The sequence below is a fragment of the Sinohyriopsis cumingii genome, chromosome 8 (genome assembly GCF_028554795.1).
Source record: "Sinohyriopsis cumingii isolate HCF-2022 chromosome 8, ASM2855479v2, whole genome shotgun sequence".
Classification (NCBI taxonomy): Eukaryota; Metazoa; Mollusca; class Bivalvia; order Unionida; family Unionidae; genus Sinohyriopsis; species Sinohyriopsis cumingii.
This window is the reverse complement of record NC_142968.1, coordinates 116,227,630-116,250,533: the sequence shown is the minus strand read 5'-3', so window position 1 is coordinate 116,250,533 and position 22,904 is coordinate 116,227,630. Positions and strand designations below refer to the sequence as shown.

The 22,904-nt window shown below is 40.0% G+C and overlaps 1 protein-coding gene across 2 annotated transcripts in view; it reads right to left on the bottom strand.

Annotated features, from left to right (window-relative positions):
- Nucleotides 1-7,614, bottom strand: part of LOC149794459 (tetraspanin-1-like) — a 55,130-nt gene extending 47,516 nt beyond the window's left edge. Inside the window, exon 1 of one of the 2 annotated variants that reach the window (XM_089968707.1) lies at nt 7,433-7,614. The gene's annotated coding sequence lies outside the window, so the exon portion shown is untranslated. The remainder of the gene's footprint in view (nt 1-7,432) is intronic. The other variant, XM_089968706.1, reaches the window with a different exon arrangement.
- Between the last annotated feature and the right edge of the window lie 15,290 nt (nt 7,615-22,904).

Sequence of the window (22,904 nt, the reverse complement as noted above, 5' to 3'; positions counted from 1 at the left end):
ATGAATCTTTTATGTAGTACAGGCAGTCTATATGGGCTTCCTTTGGCATTCGATTCATTTCCAAAGTTCACTGTAACCTGGCAACCAGGCCTAGAGGCCTTAAGCTCTCAAAGTGGCCTGTGCCTCTATCAACCTCTAAAAGGACCTGTTTATAAATAATACGCAATGCATTTTCCCGTAACAAAGATAATCACCTTAAGTGTTAATGTATACATAACAAATTGCGATTGGATTTACAGGACGCTTTCTCAAATATTGTCCCTGTCTACATTAAGAATTATTTGATGATTTCGCTTCCTGCTTACATATATATGACATGTTGGTTTGGCTAAATCCAGCTAAACATTTGTGCTACAAACAAGTAAATTTATGACTACTATGGCGTAAATGAGTTTGCAAGTGACTTTACTTAAAATGAACAGTTTAGCTCAAATTATTTATCTGCAATAGAACATACCATCTTGCACGGGGTGGTTGTGACAAGAGTTGCTTGGACAGGTAACCTCACATAGAGAGTGAACATGACTAAAATGTGTGCGTGCGTGTGTGTGTGTGTGTGTCTGTGTGTGTTAGATTGGATTTTTAACTTAGCTTTAAAAAATTTCAGTCATAAGATTGGATTTTTAACTTAGCTTTAAAAAATTTCAGTCATAAAATGTAAATGCAAAAGTGTGAATTCCAAACTAATTCTCTGTCTTTTTCTCTCTCAGCTAAGAATCCCATGTGTTACTTTAAAACTTCTTTCATAATTTACATCCGATGATTATTTAATACTGAGTTGTAATGTAAGGCTCTTAGGAAAACACACACACACACACACACACACACACTTGACTGTATTTCCTTTTATATGCCGTATTAAGAGAATACCATTTTCTTCTTGTGTCTAAAGTATTGAGTCTAAAAACAACCTGACCAATGTATTACGTCTGGTACAAATAGGAAGATAAAATCCAAAATTATTTAGTCATAACTCTAACTAGGTATGCGTGTAGTGTTCCCTTAACGCTAACAATACAAACCCGGTAAAGTTACTTCCAATATAGATGAAACGCCATTCAATATTTTCATGGCATGTTCGATCAAGTGAATCAACAGGGATAAAGAAAGATGTGATTAAATTTAACAACGCTTTAGCTGTAAAACGTTTGCTAATTTAAATGCGTCTCTAAGGAAGTGTTTTGAGTAAACAAAGAATAACAGTTAACTTCGAGCCGTTCATAATTTTAGCGATGTAAAGGTGTCAAAATTAGGTTGCGAAAGGAAATAACGCCAGAGTTTATCATCTTACAAATTATAACCTCCATATATCTTAAATCGCTAAAAATATAACTCACCAGAATGTAAAATTTTGAACGGAATCACTGAATTTTACGTCAGCGAAAATACCGGCTATACGATATATTTGTTTTTGGTTTTTTTTCTTCCTAAGACGCAGCTAGCATAATATTTACAGTTGGACCTGGTGAATTGTTTTCAAACTCTTTACTGGTAAACAAGAAAGACAACGGTATAATAAATATATTGATATTTATTACGCATTCGAAGATTCAATATCGATCAGCCCTATTGAAATTGGGAGTGGACTGTCTTGGTATCTTGATAAAACGTGCATGGCATTTAGTATGTCAATTATTTCATTAATATCGAGACACACAAATATCAAATTTGCTAACACACCCGACATGAGTCAATTATGCTCTGTTGCATAATACAGTCTTGAGCTAAAGCTGATTTCCTGAACTCCGTTAATGTATTATATCAAATATAGGTAATATTAACTAATTATACCAAAATATAGGTGGCATACAAAATTAAAGTATGCAAATCGGTATACTCTTTCAAGCACATACTGTTTTCAATCAATTTTCAGAGAAAACTCTTTTAGTCATTTCATTATTGACCGCAAGTAAAAATTAATTGATATGTTCTTTTTACATTTTCCTTTACTGTTACTAAATAAATAAATAAATAAGTACTTCATTTCTTGGTAAAGAAAAATATACTTCTTCTACATTGTTAGTCAATAATTTTTACAGCAGATAACCAAACCTAAAAGAAAAGAAATTCAAATTCTGAATTAGTGTCGCAGAAAATTGTACCAACAATAGCCCTCGCTCTAAAAAATACCAAGCGAAAAAAATTCATTTCATTTTGCATGTACCTATGGTATTATAAAGGATTACCCAGGAAAAGAATACGAAACACTTAAATATTATGAAGAAACTGAAATGAGGACGAAATAATAATACCATAGTACGCGAAAAGCTACCAGTACGTTTAAGTCCAAGCTTTAAGCAATTACACTTTTCTTGTAATTTGGCAAAACAAATGACTGTAACAAAGTTAATTCGGTTTCAAGATACCGAACTGTTAGAAATAACACACCTTAATATAACGTAGAATAAAAGCGCTACCAATCTGTTAAAAGGAAACACCTTAAATATAACGTAGAGCAACGGTGGTCTCAGCTTGCAAGAAAGGGCATACCTTAATATAATTTAGAATAGCGGTCCTTACAACTTTTTAAGAAGGAAACACCTTAATATAACGTAGAATAACGGTTCTACCAAATTGTTAGAAAGGACACACAGTAATATAACGTGGAGTAATGATACTGCCAACATGTTACAAAAGACACACTTTAATACAACGTAAAGTAACGGGTGCTGCCAACGTATTAGAAAGGACACACCTTGATATAACGTAGAGTAGCGGTCCGATCAACTTGTTAGAAAGGTCACCTTCAAATACTGTAGAGTAACGCTAATATCACCCTGTTAGAAAGGATGTACCTTAATATAACGTAACGGTGCTACCAACATGATAGAATGGACTCACCTTAATATAACGTAATGGTGCTACCCACATGTTAGAAAGGACGTACCTTAATATATCGTAATGGTGCTACCCACATGTTAGAAAGGACCTACCTTAATATAACATAATGGTGCTACCAACATGTTAGAAAGGATGTACCCTAATGTAACGCAATGGTGCTACCAACATGTTAGAAAGGACGTACCTTAATATAACGTAACGGTGCTACCCACATGTTAGAAAGAACCTACCTTAATAAAAAGTAATGGTGCTAACAACATGTTAGGAAGGACGTACCTTAATATATCGCAATGGTGCTACCCACATGTTAGAAAGGATCTACCTTAATATAACATAATGGTGCTATCAACATGTTAGAAAGGATGTACCCTAATGTAACGCAATGGTGCTACCAACATGTTAGAAAGGACGTACCTTAATATAACGTAACGGTGCTACCCACATGTTAAAAAGAACCTACCTAAATAAAAAGTAATGGTGCTACCAACATGTTAGGAAGGACGTACCTTAATATAACGTAATGGTGCTATCAACATGATAGAAAGGACGCACCTTAATATAACGTAATGGTGCTACCCACATGTTAGAAAGTACGTACCTTAATATAACATAATGGTGCTACCAACATGTTAGAAGGGATGTACCTTAATGTAACGTAATGGTGCTAGCAACAAGTTAGAAAGGACGTACCTTAATATAGCGTAACGGTGCTACCCACATGTTAGAAAGAACCGACCTTAATATAACGTAATCGTGCTACCAACATGTTAGAAAAGACGTACCTTAATATAACGTAATGGTGCTACCAACATGTTGGAAAGGACGTACCTTAATATAACGTAATCGTGCAACGCACATGTTAGAAAGAACCTACCTTAATAAAAGTAATGGTGCTACTAACATGTTAGAAAGGACGTACCTCTTAATATAAGGTAACGGTTCTACCCACATGTTAGAAAGGTCGTACCCTAATACAACGTAATGGTGCTACCCACATGTTAGAAAGAACCTACCTTAGTATAACGTAATCGTGCTACCCACATGTTAGAAAGGACATACCTCAAAATAACGTAATGGTGCTACCAACATGTTGGAAAGGACGTACCTTAATATAATGTAATGGTGCTACCCACATGTTAGAAAGGACGTACCTTAATATAATGTAACGGTGCTACCAACATGTTAGAAAGGACGTACCTTAATATAATGTAATGGTGCTACCCACATGTTAGAAAGGATGTAACTTAATGTAACGTAATGGTGCGACCAACATGTTAGAAAGGTCGTACCCTAATATAACGTAACGGTGCTACCCACATATTAGAAAGAACCTACCTTAGTATAAAGAAATCGTGCTACCCACATGTTAGAAAGGACATACCTCAAAATAACGTAATGATGCTACCAACATGTTGGAAAGGACGTACCTTAATATAACGTAACGGTGCTACCAACATGTTAGAAAGGACGTACCTTAATATAATGTAACGGTGCTACCAACAGGTTAGAAAGGACGTACCTTAATATAATGTAATGGTGCTACCCACATGTTAGAAAGGATGTAACTTAATGTAACGTAATGGTGCGACCAACATGTTAGCAAAGACGTACCCTAATATAAGGTAACGGTTCTACCCACATGTTAGAAAGGACCTAACTTAATATAACATAATGGTGCTACCAACATGTTAGAAAGGACGTACCTTAATATAATGTAACGGTGCTACCAACATGTTGGAAAGAACGTACCTTAATATAACGTATCGGTGCTAGCCTCATGTTAGAAAGGACGTACCTTAATATAATGTAATAGTACTACCAACATGTTGGAAAGGACGTACCTTAATATAACGTAATTGTGTGACCAAAATGTTGGAAAGGACTTACCTTAATATAACGTAATGGTGCTACCCACATGTTAGAAAGGATGTACCTTAAAATAATGTAATGGTGCTACCCACATGATGGAAAGGACATACCTTAATATAACGTAATGGTGCTACCCACATGTTAGAAAGGACGTACCTTAATATAACGTAATGGTGCCACCAACATGCTTGAAAGGATATACCTTAATATAACGCAGAGCAGTGGTGCTAAGAAAAACGCATACATGCACATATTTTACGGAACTGAGTTTGGTTTGGTGTTTTACAGCATATCAACAGAAGTAGGTAATTTCCGACAAGGCAATTAGAGTAGTGTGATTGCCCAAGGATACAACACAGTAGCGAACACGCTTCTATTCGGACATGAGTGTTGGCTGCTATCCGGCTAGAGACTGGTTGAACGTGTGTTTCTCAAAGTTTTCTTTTTTAAATCTATGCGGTAAACTGTTCAATGAAAGCGCGCATTTACCAATTTAAAAAAAAAAAAAAACTTTAATGCCCAGCATTGAACAATGGCATTCTATAAAGTCTCATATGAGCTGTATATTTATGTATGTGCTCATGTGTTTATTTTAATTATGCTTGTATAAGTGTTGCATACTAAATATACAGCTTTATCAAACGTGAAACAGTTTATATAACTCGAATTTTTTGGGGTTTTTTTTGGGGGGGGATATATTTCTAACTTTTCATTTGCTTCCAATAGTATTCTCAAACATACTATTTAGAAAAAATTACATGTGCATAGTTTACGACAGAAACATGTATAAAACAAAATTAATTCCACATCATTGGCGCCAATATTTCCACCCAAAAAATAACAATAGTATATGTATAGAATTAGCCGAAAAACTAAGTCTGAAAACAATGGTAGTTTAGCCAATGCTCTGATATTCTTGTCTTACTTAAGTAAATATAGTACAATATATTTCCCTAAAACTATTTGTGGACAAAAAATGCTACATTACTTTCCGATTTGTTCTGTAGAGGACAAAAGCAAAAATTCTCTGTTAGCACATAATCGATCGTTTGATTTTCTGAGCTGTAGAAATTGATTTTGAGGTCGTAAGTTAACATACTCAAGATAACCAGCACAAAGATGGATTGACAGGACAGATGGCAACAAATCCTGCTACTTCTTTTATGATCTACCGTCACATAAGGAATAAACTAATGTAACACGGGTGTTAATACCTCGGGTGAGAGAAACTAAATTAACATGTGGTGTTCATACTTCTAGTGAGAGAAACTAATGTAACACCTGGTGTTCGTCCATTAAGTGGGAGAAACTAATGTAACACGTGGTGTTCGTCCATCGAGTGAGATAAACTAATGTAACGGCTGTTCGTACTTTCATTGAGAAGATGACAATGCCACAACTAAGAGCTTTGGTTTTTGTGAGCACGTGAGTAACTGATCAGGTCAATTTGTGCTCTAAACTGTCTGTGGCACGCTGAACAGGAGTTGACACTTGTGGTTTCTTAAGCAAAAGAGTGCGTGCTGTAGTTTTGAGATTGACGCTAATCGCGTTTCTGTACTGCCTCTGCAATTCTACCCAGCTCGAGGTATCATAGATCCACTATGGATGAGGCTGCACAAGGTTGAAGAATTCGGTGCGAGATCCTCCCAAAACTCATTTGAAGTGTTTCAAGGGTGACATGTGGGAGTCTTTCAGGCGTTTCTTCCGACTTTCCTGAGATCGTTTTCCCTCTTCAGCTCGCCACAGAAGATTTGTTCTGGTACTCGCTGTGATTTCGTCATTAGAGTGTGGATGCTTGGAATGTCTGCCGGTGTGAGAACTTCACTGTCTTGGACCTTATCCAGCCATCTTACCAGTTTCCTCTGGCGTCCCAGATGAAAATTATTCAGCATCTTGTCATGCAGAGGCGTAGCTATGATATTTTGCGCCCGGGACGAACTATAAAATTGGCGCCCCAGCCCCCTCCCCGTTTAATCACATTTTTGAATATTACCCTTGTTTACTTATTATAATGTAACGTTGTAAGCCTCATTTTGGCGCCCCTGTACCTTGGCGCCCGGGGACATATGTACCCCCCTGCCCCACCCCACCCCCTTAGCTACGCCTCTGTTGGCATGTCGTTTGTACACAGTCCACGCTTCGCATGCATACACTAGTGTCACGGAAACTAATGCACATACTTAGCCAATTCATGTAAGGACAAATTAGATTGTATTTTACCATTAAATATCCGAAGTGAATGCATTAATACTTCCAGTTTTCGGCTAGCTTCTCGTATTGAAATTGTTCCTTCATCAAACACTACACGGTTTGTGGTTTTCTACGAGAAAAGTACTGCATTCAAATAAACGCTCAAACTAAGAGAAGATTGGAGCGTTTGACATTTTATATAAACTTGTGTGTGTGTGTGTATGTTATTACATACCCCTATTTTATTATTAAATATTTACAGAAACACATGAATGCACATATAGTTTTAAACGGAGTGGTTTATATTTTCGATGACGGTAGACGTGACTTCGAACTAAATAATAAGCAGATGACGTTGTCATATTCCAAATCAAATTGAAAATTATGGCAAAGAGAACAACGATGTGACAATTGGTGAAAATTAGTTAATTTTCTTTTGATCATTTTAAAGTTATGATCCAACACAAAACACACACACATACACATACATATACGTAAACAGACACATATAAAAAAAATCTAGTGCACTTACCGAAATATCTTTGTAACGAGCGTGCTCAAAGTGTATTAATAAAATAGGTTTTTATGAAACGACTTTCAGGAAGAAAAACAACCCAGTCAACTTATTCTTTCACATCAATGAATACTTCTCATCAGGTTTCAGGTATATAACTGTGAGCTGAACGGCAATTCGTCCACGTGTATATTCCAAATGAACTGACTCATTTTCATTTCCAAGAAATCGATACAAAGGTCAAATGATACGCATGCGTCAATTATGTAAAAGTCATCACGACACACACAGTATACCAATCCTTTTGTTGCGAATGTTTGCACTCTAAATATTCCTTTACATTTATTGCGCTTGTCAATATTTGGAATATTGCAGGTTTACAACTGATTATTTTAAGGTGATCCCTCATTCAGCTAAGTTTAAAAGCGTTGTCTTTGTGCGTCATGCAATCATCACATCGATGACCTTATTTTCCAGCAATTACAATATGAAAGACATACATAATTCTCTACATGTATTATCAAGGGTCTCTTCTTTAACATATTTAGTACTCTGATGGAGTTAAAGAAAGTAATCGTTCGCTGCCTTGGGCAGATGGGGGGGGGGGACACTTCACGAAAGAAAGATAGATTATGAAGTAGCACCCACCCACCCGCAAGCATGAATGTTATTCTTTATCGCGATGATTAATGATTATTATTCAGTGATTTAAAGAATGACTGCTTTCTATAAATCCATTTCCGTCCTCTTTAAAGTAAGTTCCGGTATGATTTTGTTTACCTGAATTCACACAGATATTATCTATCGACTGTTTTTTTTTTATTTCTATGTTGATAGAAAGTGCGTATGTCGAGGTTATTGTTTGAGATTTTAAGTTCAGTTCTAAACAGAAAAATTGTATCTTCCTACTTCTAAATTCTTTCAACGAGTTTTGTGTCTGTGCGTGTTTCCTTGATGATATATAAGGAATTTTGTGTCTATGTGTGTTTCCTTGATGATATACAAGGAGTTTTGTGTCCATGTGTGTTTCCTAGATTATATACAACGAGTTTTGTGTCTATGTGTGTTTCCTTGTGTAAAGGTCTCGTAGACTACCTTAGGTTGGGATGCTCCCAGCATTATCATTAAATATTACAGAAGACTCACCCTGGCTCGTTTTTGTTAGAAATTGAAGTAGTGATAGAGATGCAAAGCTCCGAGCCCCTAGTCAGCGATGCCGACAGTTAAATTACTGAATACACAAAAAGTGAAATTCAAATAAACAACAAATTTAATGCCATTCAATAACAGATAGTCCTTCCTCAAATGAAATTCAATATTCAAAACCTTATCACTCGTCTTTCACCCGACCAAGTGACGACCTGTTTCATCATCTGACTTAGTGTGATAGAGTTTCTTCCTGTCCTGTGTTTCTATTCATCTGTAGTATTTCTTGACTGGTATCCAGTACCCCTCCAGTCCAACAACCACGTCCTTCACCCTTCCACTTCCTCCACTTCCGTTCTCTCCATTTTTTGTCTCACAGAGACTCGGGACCAACTGTACAAGGGTATTTCCCTTCTCTGTTTCCTACAGCTCCTCCGGTCCCTAAAATCTTCCTGTCTGAAGCTCCTTTGTAATTCCCAGAATAACAATGTTTCCCGCCAATTTCGAATGACGTCGGGTAGCTTATAACTTCCTTATAGAATTCCCGCAAGATGGTTTAGCGACTACTGACGTTTAGTTTCAAGATACTAGATTTAAACATGCGATTCCAATGGTGGCCACGCCTTGCTCAATTCCGAGTGGATGTCGATTCACCCATGGTCTACATAATTAGCAGACATTACCCCCTCCCCGGCAATCTGTCAAGGGTGGATTTACGACCCCCACTTGATGTTCCTTTGAGCCCAACACCGGCAATTAATGCCACTTACCTGTGAATCGCACACAGCCAAATAAGGCGCCAGCAACAAGTTCATATGGCCATGTTATATAAAACTGGCTTCCCACCAGTCCTTTTGATGTCGGTTTACACTATCGTAACATAAGCCGGACGGCCAGATGTGTACACATTGCGTTGACACTCATTGTTCGCAAGGCTGACACTCGCAACATTTATGGAGCGAATATTTAGCCTCATGGTCTAGCATATACATGTTGCAATCTGGCTATTGTTCCTTACGTATAACGTTACACACACCCCCACGCTTGAGAATAAAATCGGGATTTTATTCCCCCAAATTTGCTCCAAATGCAAATGTGCATTACACACGCAATAAAAGAAAAAAAATCATAACGACGCTAGACGCTGACTACGGACACGAATATATACACACCATACGGTTATTTACAGAGCGATCCATGCCATTCCAGCACTCCTACTCATGAAATCAGCGTCTACGTTCTCTGTTCCTTTCACGTACCTGATCTACATCTGGTACTGCTGTAAGAACAGAGACCATCGCATCAAGCATCCATTCGACAATTTCGCCTGCGCGAGATCGGCGAGGGGTTGGTGGTCAGTTTCCAATATGAACTTGCGCCCGTACAAGTACCGATCGAACCGTGATATTCCGAATACGATTCCGCCGCATTCCCTCTCCGATACGGAGTAGTTCTTCTCGGCAGCAGACAATTTCCGACTGCCGTACGCGACAGGGAAAAGCGTCCCCTCGTGCTCTTGTAACAGTACTGCTCCCAGTCCCGTGTCGCATGCGTCAGTGCGAAGCACGAAGTCTTTGGACAGATCTGGTAGACGGACAACCGCGTCGGATGTAAACCTATCCTTTAGCGTTTGGAAAGCGTGCTCGCACGCATCCATCCAAATAACTTTACCCGGGGGCCCGTTTCTTGGTCAGGTCAGACAATGGCCTCGCGATCGCACTGAAATTGGCCACATACCTCCGGTAATACCCAACCAATCTCAGGAATGATCTCACCTCAGTTTTCGTGGTGGGCCGTGCTGTGTTTCTCAGCTGCTCCACCTTTGACTTTGACTTTGACTGTGTCCCAAATAGTCCAAGGTTCGGAACTCCAGGTGACATTTGGAAGGGCGAGCCGTGAATCCCTCATGACGTGGCCGTGGCTAGCAAGAGATCATCCATGAAGTTGTGGACACCCCTATCGCGCAAGGGCTCCAAACAACTTCCGCATCATTCTGGTGAAGATGCTGGGCGCATTCTGGACTCCGAATGGCATGACCTACCCTTGGTATGTCCCATCGGGAATAGCAAAAGCGAGCTTTGCCCTGTCATCCTTTCTCAAAGGGAGTTGCCAATATCCCTTGGACAAATCCAACTTTGAGAAAAATTCCGCCTTCGGGACAGAAGTGAAAATATGTTCTGGGTCAGGTAGCGTCTCCACTTGAATGTCGTCACCTGATTCAGCTTCCGGTAGTTGACACAAAACCGATGTGTGCCATCCTTCTTCTGCACTAGGACCACCGGAGAGCTGTACGGAGAGTCGGCGGGCTCGAATACTCCCAGAGCAATCATCTGCTCGATCTCCTCCCTTGCGACGTGACGTTTTGCGTAGGGTTTTAGCTGGACTGGCCGTTCGTCCACCAGCTTTAACCCGAACTCGACAAGTGACGTTCTCCCGGGTATTTCCGTAAACACATCGGAATACCCGGCCAGCAACGTCTCTATCTCTTCCTGCTGTACCGTAGGCAACATGTGGTCGCACTCCACGTCCGAGGGGGTCTCAGCCCTCGTTAACGGACAGCTCGGAACAGTATTCTCCCCTTCCGTGTCGCCTTCGGCGTCCTCGGTGACGATCGTGGAGGCGACAAAATCGCTGGCTGTCTCCATTTCCCGGTATCGCTTAAGAAGATTGGCATGGTATAGCTTCTCCTTAGTTGGTAGTCGTATCCGATAGGTTTGACCTCCGACTTTCCCGGTTACGACGTACGGCCCCCTCCAAGAAACTTGCAACGTGCTGTGTTCTTGGGGCAACAGCAACAACACCTTGTCGCCTACGTCATACTGGCGTGGTTTCGCTTGTTGTAATACTTCGCTTGACGCGCCTTCGCTCGCTTGAGGTTCTCCTGTGCGAGTGAACAAACTTCCTCCAGTTTGTTTCGTAAATCCGCGACGTACTGATAGGTAGTACGTACCTCTTCGGACAGCGTGATCATCCGTCCACAGCTGTATCAGTACGGCGATTGGGCCACGTACGGTCCTCCCGTACAAGAGTTCAAAGGGAGAAAACCCTAAACTCGCTTGGGGTACTTCCCGATATGCGAAAAGCATTGCAGGAATATACCGATCCCAATCTTTGGGGCTGCCTTCGCACAGCTTCTTGAGAGTGTTCTTCAATGTCCCGTTAAACCGTTCGACCAGTCAGTTACATTGGGGGTGATACGGTGTAGTCGTGAGGTGTTTAATCGACATCAGTCGGTGTACCTCTGCCATCATGCGACTCATAAATTGTGTCCCTTGATCGGTCATGATCTCATCGGGTACTCCGACTCTTGACCAAATCCCAAACAGCGCTTCCCCGACAGTTTCCGAATCAGTATTACGCAACGCGACGGCATCCGGATAACGTGTAGCGTAATCTACGACCGTTAGAACATACCGATTTCCGTGCGACGAGACGGGTTTTATCGGTCCAATTAAGTCCATCGCGACGCGTCGAAATGGTTCATCGATAAGGGGGGTACTCCCCAAAGGGACGGATCGATGATCCGTTTTCAGTGATATTCTCTGACACTTGTCACAGGAGAGACAGAACCGCTTGACATAACTCTGGACGCCCGGCCAGTAAATTTTTTTTGATAAGATGGTCACGCGTCTTGGCAATTCCCATGTGTCCTCCCATGAGACTTTTGTGCGCGAGTTTTAACATTTCACCTCGCTTCTCTTTCGGCAGGACGACTTACTTAAAGTGTTCGCTGCTTTTCCTGGCGTGGCAATACAAGATCCCTTTCTTGTACGCGAACTTCACAGAGCTATTCGGAGTTTCCTTCGGAGTTTCCTCTGCAGCGTATTTGTGCAACTGCATAGAGATGCGTCATCTTCCTGAAGCTGCCTCAATTCGGCCGGAAGTACGTTACTGACCGGTGTCGACGTAACTTCCATCGGAGTCGGTTTCGTCTGTCGACTCTTGGTCCTGGTTTCCACAGCACTCACCGGCATCGGTGTGCAGGTTTCGGGATTCGGTTGTGGCAACACATAACGACATCCCAGTATGACGTCATGTGACAGTCCAGCCAAGCACGCAGCTTCAATTTGCCCCTTCACGTACGGTGAATCGAGGTCAATAACAGCCACTGGCAACGAGTCACGCGTGCTGTTCGCGTACTGGACTTCAATAACCTCTCCTGTGTAGTCCTCAGGCTTCACGTATTTCTTGTCGACAAGGGCTGGAACGTTACACCCAGTCTCGTGCAAGATGGTGACACTTTCTCCGTTGACAGTTGTGGACGCAAGAATTGCTGGTTTACAGCTTGCCTCCGGCTCGCACTCCTTTCTAGCAACGACATTCACCTGGGTCGGCCTGCCCTTGGGACAGTTCTTGGCAAAATGCCCCGGGAGCTTGCAGTTGAAACACGTCGGCGGCCCTCGCGGACCTGCAAGTTCGGTTTTCGTGGGTGAGACCTGTTCGGGTCTATGGGTAGCATCCTTAATTAAGGATTCCCCTCCGACCTTCCCGTCGCCCTGACGGTTACGGACAGCCGGCTCTCCCTCCCCCACACGGCGCGACTCAGTGGGTCGGGGTCGTCCGCGCCCCCGGAACCTCCACTCGTCGAGTGTGCCTGCTCATACCTCTCCACCATGCTAGAGATTTCTTCAAGCGTCCGGTGTTCTCTCTCTGCTAGAAAGACGGTCAACTCGCGAAGGTACGTACTCAGGACATGCTCCTTGAGGATGACCTCTCGTAACCCGTGGTACGATCTTTCGTCGTCGGCCATCTTCATCCACTTCTCAAATAACCCTCGAACGCGGGTGTGGAATTGAGAGTGGGACTCCGTTGTATTTTTCGTCGAGTCCCGAAAAAGTTTACGGTATGTTTCGGCAGTCAGCCGATAATGGCAAAGAAGGGCCTTCTTGAGCGCATTGTAGTCATCAGCCTCGTCGGCAGCTAAGTTGTGGTAAACTTCCCGAGCTGCACCTTGCAAAAAGGTTGAGACGTTGATCGCCCAATGTTGAGGCGAAATTTTGTGAGCGGCCGCGAGCTTCTCAAATTGCACGAGAAAATCGTCAATGGACTCGTCTTTGTCATTGAATCGTGGCATACTTATCTGCACCATTCGGTGGTCGATGAATGGTCGTACGCTTCCCCCAGGGATCGTATGGAAGTCGTCCCTATCGTTACCTCTAGCTTCTACCCTTACCTTTTCCGTTTCGAGAGCGTGAGGGAGCTCTCGTTCTTTTGTGGCCGCTGATATCCTGGCCAGCTCCAGCTCTTTCTGGGTTTCTCTTTTGGCGGATATCCGGGCCAGCTCCAGCTCTTTCTGGGTTTCTCTTTCGGCGGCTTTTGCCGCCTTCCATCCTTTTATGCGTTCTTCTATGAACGCCGCCAGGCGATCTCCCTCGTAGCCGAAATCTTCCACGCTCATGGCACGGAATTCCTTAACCATCTGTCTTTCAGTAGCCATGTTATTATTATACTAACAATAAGTGATGCCTTGTCTCAGCTTACTAACCAATTGACAGATGTTAACGTTTCTAACCAAATACTTACCTGTCGAACCAATTAACTTCGCTCAGGTAAGATATTTGCTCGATATTTGCTTCACAATTACTGAAAGTAATCAAAATCTACCAAGCATGCAAATATCAAAATATAATATACACAAGATGAAAAATCGAACAAATTCAAATACACAGGATGGAAAATATCTCACACTGTTCACTACTACTTCCTAACAAATAAACTTTTGATCGTAAAGATAATATTTATGTCTAATTCAGATCCCGGACGAGCCACCATGTAAAGGTATCGTAGACTACCTTAGGTTGGGGTGGGGTACTCCAAGTATTATCTTTAATTATTACAGAAGACCAACCCTGGCTCGTTTTTGTTACAAATTGAAGTAGTGATAGAGATGCAAAGCTCCGAGCCCCCAGTCAGCGATGCCGACAGTTAAATTACTGAATACACAAACGGTGAAATTCAAATCAACAACAAATTTAATGCCATTCAATAACAGATAGTCCTTCCTCAAATGAATTTCAATATTCAAAACCTTATCACTCGTCTTTCACTCGACCAAGTGACGGCCTGTTTCATCATCTGACTTAGTGTGATAGATTTTCCTCCTGTCCTGTGTTTCTATTCATCTGTAGTATTTCTTGACTGGTACCCAGTACCCCTCCAGTCCAACAACCACGTCCTTCACCTTTCCACTTCCTCCACTTCCGTTCTCTCCTTTTCTTGTCTCCCACAGACTCGGGACCAACTGTACAAGGGTATTTCCCTTCTCTGTCTCCTACAGCTCCTCCGGTCCCTAAAATCTTCCTGTCTGAAGCTCCTTTGTAATTCCCAGAATAACAATGTTTCCCGCCAATTTCGAATGACGTCGGAGTAGCTTATAAATTCCTTATATAATTCCCGCAATATGGTTTAGCGACTACTGACGTTTAGTTTCAAGACACTAGATTTAAACATGCGATTCCAATGGTGGCCACGCCTTGCTCAATTCCGAGTGGATGTCGATTCACCCATGGTCTACATAATTAGCAGACATTACCCCCTCCCCGGCAATCTGTCAAGGGTGGATTTACGACCCCCACTTGATGTTCCTTTGAGCCCAACACCGGCAATTAATGCCACTTACCTGTGAATCGCACGCAGCCAAATAAGGCGCCAGTAACAAGTTCATATGGCCATGTTATATAAAACTGGCTTCCCACCAGTCCTTTTGATGTCGGCTTACACTATCGTAACATAAGCCGGACGGCCAGATGTGTACACATCGCGTTGACACTCATTGTTCGCAAGGCTGACACTCGCAACATTTATGGAGCGAATATTTAGCCTCATGGTCTAGCATATACATGTTGCAATCTGGCTATTGTTCCTTACTTATAACGTGACACTTTGATTATATACGAGTTTTGTGTCTAAGTGTGTTTCCTTGATCATATACAACGAGTTTTGTGTCTATGTGTGTTTCCTTGATTATATACAACGAGTTTTGTGTCTATGTGTGTTTCCTTGATTATATACAAACATTGCTAATCTGCATAGATTTCACGTAAAGTTTATTTAAAAAATGTTTCCTGTTGCGTTTATTCTTTCCCGTTTCAAACTTGAATATCGATTCACGAAAAGCTACAATATATAACGCATCGGATTTCTTGAATGGGTCTCATCACGAGTGTTGCTAATGATATCTATCCATCAGCTAGTCAAATCAGTTACGGTTTCTATAGCTAATGGTATTTATTCATCAACCAGTCAGATCAGTTATGGTTTCTATAGGTAATTGGCAGTTATCTATCAGCCAGTAAAATCAGTAATGGTTTCTATAGCTAATGGCATTTATCCATCAGCCAGTCAAATCAGTTATGGTTTCTATAGGTAATTGGCAGTTATCTATCAGCCAGTAAAATCAGTAATGGTTTCTATAGCTAATGGCATTTATCAATCAGCCAGTCAAATCAGTTATGGTTTCTATAGCTAATAGCAGATGTCCATCAGCCAGTCAAATCAGTTATGGTTTCTATAGCTAATGGTATTTACCAATCAGCCAGTCAAATCAGTTATGGTTTCTATAGTTAATGGCATTTATCCATCAGCCAGTCAAATCAGTTATGGTTTCTATAGCTAATGGCTGTTGTCCATCTGTCAGTCAAATTAGTTATGGTTTTATAGGCTATGCAGTAAAACATCATAGTCTCACCAATTAGTATGTACTTTTGAGAGAGTGACGTATGTAAGGTGAAGTTGTTTTTGCATTTAAAACATACACAGTGGAGAGAATGTTGGCATACCTCTATGCTACTTTAATGTAATGTGGCTGACATTTCTCTGGATATTGTACTTTTGGAAATTTACATGATCTAAGCACACGCTAAACTAAAATGACTGCTCCCTTGTGCTAAAAAAATCAGCCTGAATTAGTCTAAAGTACACTATTCCGTAGCAGCTATAAAATAGAGAAAATGAATTTTGCCAGACTAGACAATGGAGCTTCTGAAAGTGCAATGAATGAATTACCAACTGTACAAAATGTAAAAAAAGTTATCGGCTCTTTTTTATACAATTTACCGCTGAAGTTCAGGAAGTGAGAATGACCAAGTGGAGCTAGCACTTTTTTGAAAGGTGCACATCTGGAGTAAGGCCGAGCTGTATATTCTATAACCCATATTACACTCATCAATCATACACCAACATAAATAGAATTAAAGGTTCTTTGAACTATGCCTTAGATATAAATGGTCTTTTTTAAAAAGCCAGTATAACCCGTGAGGGAAGCCAGATAAATTCTTTTCTTTAAAATTCTAACCCTATGCAAACTATGAAACTGATTGATTGATTACTTGGATTTGCGTCGCGTGCGCCCAAAAGGGTATGTGCGATGGGTTTATTCCCGCAAAGTGGGATGCTAAATGTTCCTGGGGGAACGAATTGGTGCCACATCCCCCAGGCGTTTATGTACTCAAGGAGCACTGCTAATTTAGCCGTCAGGTCGTATGACAATATGTCTCTAACGACCTGAATGAAGGGCTTTCATGGGTGGGAATGGGCCCAACACACACTCATGTTAACAATGAATTGATTTCAGACGTTATTGACTGTATTAGGTGTCGACCCAAGCATTATGTAACGCCCGTTGCGATTGGTCGCAACGATAACGTCACATCGGGACACCTAGCTTTTAGGCGGGTGGAAATTGTCCCACATCTCCGCCGTTATACGATATCCGAGAGAGGCAAGAGGGCAAGGAACTCGGCAAGCCAGCCATGGATGTCGTGCACTCCCAAGAACGCCTGCCCGTACTTAGTAAAATTTAGTCTAGTTGTACAAATGGACAATAAAAAATGCCAATAATGTGTTAGCCACCTGCGCAATTGGGTTAAATCAAAACAAGTTGTAAAATTACAATCGTAAAAATTCTAGCACATAGTGCACGTTGTAGATGCCCTACAAATTTTTAATAACTAATATGTCTGAGCGACATATAAAAAGTTTGGTCACTGTAAGGTCACAAAAGGTTTGAATTTTGAAGCAGCGGATTGAAGGACCAAGTTAGTGTACATCATAGTTTTATCGAAACGGGATACCAAGCCAAAACTGTTCCTTGGATAAGAAGCAATATTGGTAGCCGTTAGATGGGCTTTTTAAGCAAAAGTTCCTCGTATTTATTCTGCTTTTTTACATTTCTCCGCAGTCCTTTTTCGTCTCTTTTATGGTTTCTATAGCTAATGGCATTTGTCCATCAGTCAATTTAGTTATGGCTTCTATAGGCTATGCAGGAAAACATCATCGTCATTGGGACTGCGAATAAAGCTTTGGATGAATTGAAGAAATCATTAGGTTCCTATAGTGATAATATGTTATGTTGCCACTAGTGATGATAAGTCATCTAGTCGATGTGACGTCAATTAAGTTATTATGACGTAATAACAATCACTATCTTGAAAGCAGCTTAAAATAGCCACTCGTTATAATGGAGGTTTCATAATCTCATAACATAGTCTTTTTTCAGTGCAAGCCGAATAACTTCGACTCATTGAAAGAGACACAGAAGTAACTGTAGCTAGGTACGAAGAACGGATTCTCACATGAAAGATATTCATTGAAAATAGCATTCACGCCGGTCCACCGTTGATGAAATACCTATTCTTCAATTTTTAATTTAATTTACTGAAATTTTCGAAATAAGATAAATTGAAGAACCCATGCAGCTTCTGTAGCCTGAACTATTACTTACGTTGCTATTAGTGATGATACGTCTTCAAATCGGTGTGACGTTAGTAAGGTCATTATCACGTAGAAACCACAAAAACAGGCATGGGGGAAATTCAAAATGGCTACTGTTTGCATCCGATTTATTTTCTTAGATAAAAAAGGTCGATAACGTTCAGAGTGAGTCCTCACAGTGCGTTATCTCTTCTTAGTATGATAGTACCATTTGCACAGTGGTGAAAATTTTTGGTAGTAAAATGTCGTCTGAATAAAAGCATATCTTTTGATAACGTTGTGGTACTTGATGTATTTGCTGTAATAATTTACCGGATCTTTTTCTCGTAGGTGCTGAATCATAACAGTTGGAGATAAACCTAACGTAGGATTATTTTCTGTAATTGATGCTACACGAGTTCAAAGACGCGTTAACATAACACGTGAACAGATATCACACTGTATCTACGACGATTAACTTTATTAAGCGATGACCTGTCGTCAACAATCACATTCTTACAATCACATTCTTAAGGTTGTTATAAAGAAACCTCAAGGAAAAGAAACCTATTTTTTGCATATACCAGACATTAAAAGTCACTTTATTGCCTTGGATGGTAAAACACAGCTTTAAATGTGACAGATCCTGTTATTTGTTTTATTAGTTATAAAGAAATCTAAAAACAAATATTTATTTTTCTAGCTATGAATCGGACGAAATTGATCTTGAAGTCGTCAGTCCTCAAAAGCTAGAACAACAAAGTGAAAGTGGAAATCAAAGCCAAAGTAATTATTATTTATGGAATCACTCCAAAGGAAATGGAGAAACAATGTACATCTTGCATTATTTAAGCAGTCTGTCCTACGGAAGTGTAAAACATTCATCAAGTTTCACGTATAACAGTATGCATAAAATGTACATGGTAGAAATTGGATTGAATCATATCTAAATTAGTTGTACTAATACTTGTTCCACAATATATATCATCTGATAATTATGATATTCACAAGCTATCTTCTCGTATTAGTATGGCTGTAAAAAAATACACTGTGCGGTGAATGATGTTTTTACAAGTAGTCCACTCCAATTCGAAAAGCCACCTTGCTGAAGCATTTGGCATATACGTATTGATGACCTCATAAACAAAATACAGTTAAATGTGGGCTATCAGAACCACTACGAAACAGACATTTCGTCCGGATAATTATTTGTTCGAAAGATACAATTTTGGTCAGAAAGTCGAAATGTGAATCGATATATCTGTTTGATGAGTGTCCAATAATCGTACGTTTGACTTCATCTTTGATTAAGTAAATATTAACGTTTTGTAGACATTTGACATATTTAATAACAGAAAACACAGAAACAATAAATATATTATTTTAAGACTTTAAACGAATACAAAAGTACATGTAAAACCACACTTGCAAAGGCAAGTGTCAAAGGGCAAGGTTAATGAGATCAAGACGGTCATAGTATTCCGTACACTCCAGTAAGTAACTTCACACTTAAATGATATTGCCACATGAGTTTTGTCTTACTTATTTTAAAATACCCGTTTGTTATATACTTAATTAAGAAAATATACAAAATTCTGGCGAAATATTTTTCAGAGCGACGCGATAGTGTATAATATCAATAATAATAATAATAATAATGTGAACTTGATACAGCGTCTAATTTTTAAAGCGCTTTTTGATATTAGGTAACATATACTAAACATATACAACGACAAGATTGCGAAAACAAACATCATGCAGTTACAATCAAAAACACGCTGACAGTAATAAATGAAGTCAACATAATTTAGTATTTAAGGCGGTTCTTGTAGTCTAAATACGCGAGTTTCAAGACCACCCTTGAATGATGACATAGTGTTCTTGTGGATATGGTAAGTCTGGCGAGCAAGTTTCTCCACGATGGCATTATTAATAGAAACATCATGATAGATCATTAAAGTTACCGACGCGAAAAAATAATCGAAGCGGAACAACAACTGCATGATGATAAAGAAAATCGCGCTACTAGTGAAATACAAACGTATGTGTTTAGTTTTATACGCTATTTGCGGAATCTACGCGGGAATCACCGTTGGTTTGGGTGAGGCGGGAATCGCAACCACAGCAGCTGTTGTAGGCACACCAATCGAAATTGATGTATGAGCCATATCAATCGTAACCGGCTTGCTTGGCGGTGCTGATAAAATAATCTCGTGACGGCTGCATTTATACATGTCTATTCAGAACATATCGCGGCAGCAAAAAGCAGTTTCCGCACAATTGCTAAGCTATTCTCGATGGCTATCGAAGATTAAAAGTTTAGCATAGTTGAGTACGACACCGTATTGACGGAGACGGAAACCCTCTGCGACTTCGAGAACGGATATGGAACCGAGGCAAGTCAAAATAGGAAGTGGATTTACATGTAGTAAAAATGGAGTAACTTCCTTTTAGATCACTAAAAGTAAATAAATGCCAAGAAAACAAGCAGACCGCACTACCTCAGATTATTGCAGAAATACAATTCCTGCTCGGTTCCATTCCTGCACATGAAGTCCAAGAAATATATAGACTCAGCTGAATCAGATTATAATAGATCTGGAATGCTCTCTAATATTGCACAGCTGTAAAAACATTTGGCATCAACCAAAACGATCTATAGCCTATAATTTATAGTATTAAATCCATACAACTGTCTGATACCGGCAAAAGAAGACCCAAAGTCCATACGTGAGAGAGCATTCAGTCAGTGATGTGGATAGGGAACTAAAAATATTTGATATGGATAAAAGAATATCAGAAATGGAAGACAATCGTTTAGAGCCATTAACTAAGCTCATAATACTTGCAATGAATTCAGCAATGCACGGAGGTCGATTGTAAAATTCCTACAGTATTTTGCTGAACAACGAAATGGAAAAAGAAGGCAAAACAGATGGCAGAGGGCATTGTAAATGAAATCGGGGAAGAGCTTGAACAGCTAGCTCACAAATTGGTCAATCCACCGATCATGTTTTAGCCGGTTGGTGTGCTCGTTCGAGCTTCAATAATAGCGGTCGGTTTGTTTATGCGAGCGTTGTTGCTGCTCGTGGACGTGTATTTCAACGTAGACGTGGACGTATGTATTTGTGTAGTACTAGCGTTGTAATTGCGTCATATCAGCGCTGCATCTGCGTCGTATCCGCGCCGTACTTGTGTGTGTACTTGTCACGCTGACGGAAAATCTCAGATACGTGTAGTAACATGATAACAGCGGTTTTGTTTGGTTACTGTTCGAAGCTGATGTCTTCTACCCCGCACGACGTTATTCTGACATTGGCGCCGGTTGGAACCTTGCGGATTATAATCGTGTGTCCAAATTCTAAGGCGTGTGATGTGAGGACAAAGTCATCGGGATAAAGAAGGATTTTACCTATTTCTGTAACAAATACAAATCCACTATTTTCATACTACTAGCGATGGTGTGTTCTTAAACAAGTCAAAATGAAGACAAAGAGGAAAGATCAAAACATCACGAAAATATGCCACTCTTCTGTTTGTAAATTATAAAATTATGAATTTCACAGAATAGGACTCGTCCGGTCGTCAAAGTATTCTGTTAATTTCACAGAATCTAACTGGCCAGGACGACACGTATATAGCTGTGAATTAAATTTAGAATATCTCCATCAGTATTATCTTATATATAAACACATTTGTATTTCTTTATGTATGTTCTCTTTGCCAAACATGAGGTCGGGGCGGCATGCCAATTTTTTAAATACTTTTTTCTTATCTTTATGTTCCAACTTTCTTTTAAACTGCTCAACCTATTTGTTCTTTTTTATTTCTTTTTGTTGCCCGTCTTAGGACGGGTAATTAACATAGTCTTATAAATAAACACCCATATGTGTCTTTCTGTCTGTCACGACTGTCAAACAAGAGGTCGCGGGTTTGAAACTTGCGACGGCATGCCAATTTAAAACAAAAATCTTTTATCTTTTCCAGTTATGCGGTAGAAAGGTCAGATGATACACATACGCTAAAACTTTCAGGTCCATCGAAAACACTCGAGTACATTCACTCATATGCAGATAGCGATTATTTACGGAGGGGGATTACCGCCATAATTCTATGCATGTATTTTCTAATCTTCCTTGATGATCCATTGTAAATGGCTGATTGCAAGTGCTACTTTCATAATTCTATCAATCTATATTGTATTCTTCATTGATGCACAGTGTACGTGGCAGTTTGCAAGTTGCTATTTTCCTTCTGCATTAGTGTCAATGGCTGCTTGCAAGTGCTACATTCATAATTCTAGTCATGAATTTTCTATTCTTCCTTGATGCAAACTGTAAATGGCTGCTTGCAAGTGCTTACATCTACTTTCCTTCTGCTTCATTGTATCTTGCATTTTGCCAACTAATGAATTGATTCTGAAGTTTGTCGTCGTAAGGCAAATGCTTTGTCAGTTATTACAAGTTTTAACATTTCATTTATAAACTTGCTATATCACAAGTTACACAAATTGCACCTTCCAAAATCATGACTATAATGTAGCATCAAGCACGTTGCAAGTTAGAATCAAGGAAGTTAGAATAAAATAATGCCTCATTATGACAACAGATGGCGCTGTGACAACTTAATTTCTTACAATACGACTACTCCCCTG